Genomic DNA, 7,319 nt, shown 5'->3' on the forward strand with positions numbered 1-7,319 from the left:
GTGCATGGGCAGTACAGGGCACGGAGCTGGCTAAGCACAGCTCCTGCTCCCCAAGGCATTGCAGCACTGCATGGGAGCAGCAGGGGAAGCCCAGCACCGTTGTCCTCTGCTGCAGTGGAGCTGTGAAGCAGTGTGGTGAGGCCCAAAGCTTGGTGAATCCAGCACAGCACCACCATTGGTGCTATTGCTGCCTCCCCCATCACAGCCCCAGGGTCAGAGCAGTGTGGTGAAGCACAGCCCAGCCACCCCCTCCTTGCTGTGGCTAGTGGGGGAAAAAGCCAAGAGGAAACCCAGACCAAACCAATTACCCAGCAAGCAGCACCAATTTCATCCTCCCCCTGCACATCTGGCAGCAAAAGCTGCCAACCCCTGGGGCTGGCAACCTTCCCTATCTCTGCTGCTCCCCAGGAGGCCAAACCCAGCCAGGGCTGTTAGTTGTGTTCAGCAGCCAAAGCAGAACTTTGGCTCCTGGAGGAGGTTCTGCTGCTACCTGAGCACTAAGGGCACTTCCACTGCCTTATTCCCTCTGCTTTTCCAGCTGCTTTCATCACTCCCCAGCCACGCTTGCTGCCCACCGCTGCCAGCTCCTCTCTCTCTCCACAACAGAAAAGCTTCTCTGTTCCCACAGCCCAGCAGGACCCCTGCTGCAGGCAGGGTTTGCCCATTCTGCTTGCCCCCCAGGTGCTGGTTTTAACAGAGTTCAAAGTTGTTAACACTCTGCAGATCGTTCCTTTCTTTAATGAGCAGCCCAACCAACCCTCGGCAAACCAAGTGGATGCTGTTACCGGTACCATCGCCTGCCCCCTCCCTTGCCAGCCTGCTCCTGTTGTCTGCTCAGCAGCTCCTCCTTCAAACCAGCAAGAGCTTGGAGCAGGCTGCCCAGGGGCAGCTCTGGAGGGGACAGAGAGCAGCAACCAGTCCCCAGCACCTCAGCCTTTGGCAGCCATCAGCTCGCAGCTGTGGAGGCTTCCTCCCACCGACACAGCTGGGGGCTCTCAGACTTGCTGGGGCCCAGCATCCCCCCTGGGTGCCGAGGTCCCAAAGTGGCTGTGCCCTGGCCCCCGAGGCAGTGCTGCCCAGGGAGGGCCTGAGTGGGCAGAAGCTGTCAGTGAGCAGCACAGAGGGCAAGGGCAGAGCATCTACAGCCACACACGCACCAGAAGCTACCGATCGGGGACAGGCTGAGTCACCAGGGCTGCATCTCGGGGGCACAGAGCAGGGACAGAGCAGGGCACAGGTGGTTGATGTGGCTACTTCTTCTCCTGCTTCTGCTGCTGGTACCTCCTGAAGTGGGTCTGGATGGTGAGGGCTGCCTTCTCAGAGGGATCGCTGAAGAACGTGGTCTCGCTGCTGGCATCAGGAGTCACACTGCCTGGGAGGGCATCAGAGCATCACAAGGAGCCCTGGACAGGCTCCACTGAGCACAGCAGGGCTCTGGCACCACCCCCCAGGCTCCCCACAGAGCACCCACAAGCAGGAGGGCTTCCCTCTGCTATGGAGGTGAGAGAAGCTGGGATGTCCACAGTGTGGAACCACAGCCCCAGAGCTCAGAGGCACAGAATGCAGTGAGTTGGAAGGGACCCCCCCCCCCCCAAGGGCATCTTGTCCAACCCCTGCCCAGAGCACTACCCTACCACTGCAAACCCTTCTGAACAGTCCCTCCCCAGCCTTCCTGTAGCCCCCTGCAGATACTGAAATGCAGCTCCAAGGTCTCCTTGGAGCCTTCTCTCCAGGCTGAGCAGCCTCAACTCTCCCAGCCTGTATTCAGCAGAGATCTGCAGAGCAGGAGGAGCAGGCTCCTGGCAGCACTAAGCCCTCACAGGATCAGAGGATGTTAGGGGTTGGAAGGGACCCAAAGAGCTCATCCAGTCCAACCACCCCCTGCCAGAGCAGGACCATCCAGTCTAGCTCAGGGCACACAGGAACACATCCAGACAGGCCTGGAAAGGCTCCAGACAAGGAGACTCCACAACCTCTCTGGGCAGCCTGTGCCAGGGCTCTGGGACCCTTCCAGGCAAGAAGTTGCCCCTTGTGCTGAGCTGGAACCTCCTGTGCTGCAGCTTCCATCCATGCCTCTACTTCCACAGCTTTCCTCCCCAGAGCCCTCAGCCTCCCCAGCTGCACTCACCCAGGCTCCTGCTCACTTTGCTTCCCCCTCTCCCAAATGCAGTTAGCACAGAGCTGGGCACTGCCCAGCACTGAAGCTCTCAGGCTGCCAAGGGGGAGCCTTCCCCACCCCACCCAAACGGGGCACCAGGGGAGTGTTGTGCAAGTCGAGGGCTGGATCAAAGCCGCTCAGCAGCGCTGCTCTTAGCCAGCCTGGTGCTGCCGAGCACCCCCCGAGCTGCCAGCTGCTGCTGGCCAAACTCACCTCTGCCACCCTAAAAGGCATGGCAAAGTGGCAGACACACAAAGAGCCCTCGCTGGGACTCTGCTGCCTCCTGCCCACGCTGCTGGCTGCCAGTCCTGCCCACCACAGACACCACACAGCAGAGGCTGTGGAGCTGCCCGGGCAGGCACTGCCCCGTGGGTGCAGGATCCAGCCCCTGGCCCTGGGGGCTGCCCACAGCCCTGTGCAAAAGACACCAGAGGGGCTCAGCTCCTGCCCCGAGGGGACCTTCCTCCACTCACAGGGCAGCAAAGCACCCAAAGAAGTGCCCAGGGCTACTGGTCCACCAAGGAGGAAGGTCAGAGCTCAGCACCCTGCCCGCACTGCTGCAGTGGGCAGCGGGCAGCACCCAGCCCAGCCCCAGGGCATCGCCTCACCTGCCTTCATCTGCTGCCTGCCCGAGCCCTGCCCGGAATAGAAGAGTGCAAATCCTCTTTGCTGAGCATTTGACTTCAGCAGAGGGGGCAGGGGCTGGGGGAGCAGAGGAACTGTGCTCACGGCCAGAGGCGTTGCAGGCGAAGGAGCTGAAGCAGGACGCAGGCTCTGCAGTGCCCGCTCTGATGTGGCACCCCAGGGGCACAGCCACCTCTGCCCCACACTCACCTTTCTCTCCTGACAGGGAGTGGATGCTGTTGTGTCGAGAGCTGCGACCCCTCTGGAAAGGCAGAGAATAGAAACCTGACAGAGTCTGGCAGAGCTCGGGCACAGCTGGCACCAGCCCTGAAGCACCAGGGCTGGTGCCACCAAGCCTTCACCGGCCTCTCCTTTGGGAAATGGGAAGCTGCTGACTGTTGCTCCTTCAAGGGGCACCCCCAGAGCCCTTAGATCTCAGCTGCCTTTGTGGACAGGCCTCCAGGAGAGGCAGAAGAGAGCTGTGTGGCCCCATCCCAGCTGGCAGCACCCAGGAGTGCCCATGGGCACAGAGCAGCCTCACCAGAGCTGCACTGCACAGCAGCACGGACCCAGCCGGGGTTCAGTTCCTCAACTCCAGTCCCTACCATCGAACTGCAGCTACTGGGATGCCAGGTCTGCTGGGGGGAGGGGGGGTTCCAAACCGGGCATTGCCCTGCTCCCTGGCAGCTGCCTCAGCTGGCAGCAGCCCTCACCTCGCTGTCCCGGCTGGTGCGGCGGCTCTGTGTCACACACTGGATCTGCCAGGGCAGGGGCTGGTACACGAGGTATGGCAGAGGCTCCTCCTGGAACAGGCTGGTCCCCAGCTGGGCACCAAAAGGGTTTGCAGCAGGTGAGAGGAGAGAGGAGACCAACAGGCTGAGCTGCAACTCTGTACACATCTCCACTGCCCACAAGCCCTGGTGGCAGTGCCAGCCGGGGGATGCTCAGCACATCCTCCTGGCACCACATCAGAGCTCAGGGGCAATGCTGAGCCCACATGGGTGGCCCAGACATGCTGCCCAGGGAGGCATCAGGGCAAGCAGAGTACTCTGCCTCCCCTCCCTGCCCCAAAGCATGCCCAGTGCTCCAAGGCTCAGTGGGCATTCATGCCACCTGCCCACCAGACTGGGCAGCTCAAGACTCTGGCACTTGCTTCCTGCTAACCCAAAGTCTGCTCCCAAGGCAGTACCAGGGGCAGCTTGCTGGGGTCACAGGGACCTGCTGGGCTGGTGGCACAGCCATGGGCACAAAGGAGCAGGAGCAGCTCTGCTGGGCTGATGGCACAGCCACGGGCACAAAGGAGCAGGAGCAGCTCTGCTGGGCTGGTGGGCACAGCAATGGGCACAAAGGAGCAGAGGCAGCCCTGCTGGGCTGATGGCACAGCCACGGGCACAAAGAAGCAGGGCAGCCCTGCTGGGCTGGTGGCACAGCCACGGGCACAAAGGAGCATGGGCAGCCCTGACGGGCTGATGGCACAGCCACAGGCACAAAAGAGCAGAGGCAGCCCTGCTGGGCTGATGGTACAGCCATGGGCACAAAGAAGCAGGGCAGCCCTGCTGGGCTGATGGCACAGCCACGGGCACAAAGGAGCAGGGGCAGCCCTGCTGGGCTGATGGCACAGCCACGGGCACAAAGAAGCAGGGCAGCCCTGCTGGGCTGATGGCACAGCCACAGGCACAAAAGAGCAGAGGCAGCCCTGCTGGGCTGATGGCACAGCCACGGGCACAAAAGAGCAGGGGCAGCCCTGCTGGGCTGATGGCACAGCCACGGGCACAAAGGAACAGGGGCAGCCCTGCTGGGCTGGTGGCACAGCCACGGGCACAAAGGAGCTGAGGCAGCCCTGCTGGGCTGATGGCACAGCCATGGGCACAAAGGAGCAGGGGCAGCCCTGCTGGGCTGGTGGCACAGCCATGGGCACAAAGGAGCAGGGGCAGCCCTGCTGGGCTGATGGCACAGCCACGGGCACAAAGGAGCAGGGGCAGCCCTGCTGGGCTGATGGCACAGCCATGGGCACAAAGGAGCAGGGGCAGCCCTGCTGGGCTGGTGGCACAGCCACGGGCACAAAGGAGCAGGGGCAGCCCTGCTGGGCTGATGGCACAGCCATGGCTATGCAGAACCCAGAGCAGCTCCAAGCCCACACTCCCCATGGCTCACTCCCTTCCTAAGGTGCCCCAATCCCCCCTGCTGCCAGCCTGGCCCAGCCTCACCTGTCCAAAGGCTCTCACCACGAAGAAGAGAGCTGTCATCAGCGTGCCCAGCATGGCTGAGGTGTGCCAGGGGCTCCCTGGGGCCCGGGATGGCAGAGCTCTGGGAGCAAGGAGCAGCAGGCTCCCGGCAGGCAGGGACTGGACTGTCCCAGCTGGGCAGGCAGAAGCCAAGCCCCTTAATGAGCTTAGTGCTGCTGCTCAGCTTGGCAAAGCTCTCCTGCGTGTCCTCCTGCCACTCTAATCAGCCTGGCTCCAGCATGGGCACTGCTGCCCGGCCAGAAAAGGCAAATCCTCTTCTCCCCACGTAGGCTCCCACGCATGCCACAGCTGTCACTGCCACCCAGCAGCTGCCATGGGGCTCCTCTGCTGGGCACACATGCCACAGCTGCCACTGCCACCCAGCAGCTGGCACGGGGCTCCTCTGCTGGGCACACATGCCACGGCTGCCACTGCCACCCAGCAGCTGCCATGGGGCTCCTCTGCTGGGCACACATGCCACAGCTGCCACTGCCACCCAGCAGCTGGCACGGGGCTCCTCTGCTGGGCACACATGCCACGGCTGCCACTGCCACCCAGCAGCTGCCATGGGGCTCCTCTGCTGGGCACACATGCCACAGCTGCCACTGCCACCCAGCAGATGCCATGGGGCTCCTCTGCTGGGCACTGCTTCCCAGCAGGGCCTCACCAAGTGGCACCTCTGGAGATCCTGCAGTCCAATCACCCCACGGGCACAGGCACACCCAGAGCAGCTTGCCCAGGATCACAACAGCCAGGTGGGGCTTGAGAGTCTCCAGTGGAGGAGGCTCCACAGCCTCTCTGGGCAGCCTGCTCTGGGCTCAGCACACTCCCAGGAGAGGATTTTCTCCTTCAGCTCAAGTGAAACCTTCTGGGCTCCAGCCTGTGCCCACTGCAGCACCAGAAAGAGCCTGGCCCCATCCTCACCACCTCCACCCTTCAGATCTCGGCCAGTGCTGACCAGATCCCTTCTCGGGATGCTCTTCTCCAGCCTGACCCCAGCCCCAGGTCGCTCACAAGAGGTGCTCCGACCCCTGCAGCAGCTTTGTGGCCCTCTGTTGGACTCTCTCCAGCGGTTCCCTGTCCCTCTCCAGCTGGGGAGCCCCGAACTGGCCGCTCAGGGCTGCTGGAGGAGAGGAAAAGCAGAGCACATCCCCAACCCTGCCTGGCTGCTGCTGGGAGCGGTGCTGGCAAGACCCCGGCAGGCACAGCGCAGCAGCAGCACCTGGGACAGCGGGGGGGGGGGGGGGGGGGGGGGGGTGGTGGGGGTCCCAGTTGCTCCCAGGCACCTGCAGAAATGGGGTCACAGCCAGCTGCAGGCTCAGCCACCTCCCACATAGCCCAGGCTGCTGGGGAGCAGCTCCAGAGCAGAGTCCTGCTCCCCACGCATGCCCCACAGCTGTCCACGCATCCAGGAAGGGTTCCCCCACTTACAGGAAGGGTTCCCCACTCGCTCCACCCCAGCATCTGCACTCACCTCTCTTTCCTAGCACGCAGCTGGGCTGCCCTTAGCCCACCCCAGCACACAGCCCAGCCTCTGGCCTTGGCACAGGGCTCCAGAGCCAGCCACCCTTTGTCCCAGCAGCGTGAAAAGGGCAGGAGAGCAACCCCTGAAAGCCTCCTGCTGGCTGACAGCTCCAGGAAGAGCTGCAGCTGTGCCCTGCCCTGCCCCTGAAGAGCTGCAGCTCTGCCCTGCCCTGCCCCTGAAGAGCTGCAACTGTGCCCTGCCCTGCCCCTGAAGAGCTGCAGCTGTGCCCTGCCCTGCCCCTGAAGAGCTGCAGCTCTGCCCTGCCCTGCCCCTGAAGAGCTGCAACTGTGCCCTGCCCTGCCCCTGAAGAGCTGCAGCTGTGCCCTGCCCTGCCCCTGAAGAGCTGCAGCTCTGCCCTGCCCCTGCCTCCCCTGCCCCGGGCAGGTACTTAATGGAATAATGGTCACAAAGCCCCAGGCAGTGAAGGGCTCCTGGCAAGAGCCTGCAGTGACCTTGACAAGACAAAACCTGGAGCAGCCTGGAGCCAGGCAAGGGCTGGGCACAGGCTTGAGGGCTCCAGCAGGGGAAAAAGGAGAGCTCCAAAGAGCATCTCCCTGCAGAGCAGGCTCAAGGTGATGATGGAGTTTGTGTGCAAAGCCAGACACAGCTGCTCCCAAGGCTCTCACAAGCAAAAGGGAGAAGCTGCAAACTAAGTTACTGCTCAGAAAACAGGCATCTGCCCCCTGTGCTGCTGCTGGGTGCTGGGGGAAGCAGGCCTGGCCTTGGTGATGTGGTGTTGGGGCACAGCACCCAGCAGGCTGCCAGCTTGCCCATGCTGCAGGGGTGC

General features: G+C 63.2%; 1 long non-coding RNA gene across 1 annotated transcript; it reads right to left on the reverse strand.

The window, feature by feature from the left end:
• Positions 1 to 718: 718 nt before the first annotated feature.
• Positions 719 to 6,719, reverse strand: LOC135191046 (uncharacterized). Its single transcript, XR_010308719.1, has 4 exons — positions 6,482 to 6,719; positions 3,496 to 3,606; positions 2,993 to 3,044; positions 719 to 1,372 (listed from the first exon to the last, which is right to left on the reverse strand). It is a non-coding gene; the product is annotated as an uncharacterized LOC135191046 (long non-coding RNA).
• Between the last annotated feature and the right edge of the window lie 600 nt (positions 6,720 to 7,319).

This window comes from Pogoniulus pusillus, chromosome 38 (assembly GCF_015220805.1).
Source record: "Pogoniulus pusillus isolate bPogPus1 chromosome 38, bPogPus1.pri, whole genome shotgun sequence".
NCBI lineage: Eukaryota > Metazoa > Chordata > Aves > Piciformes > Lybiidae > Pogoniulus > Pogoniulus pusillus.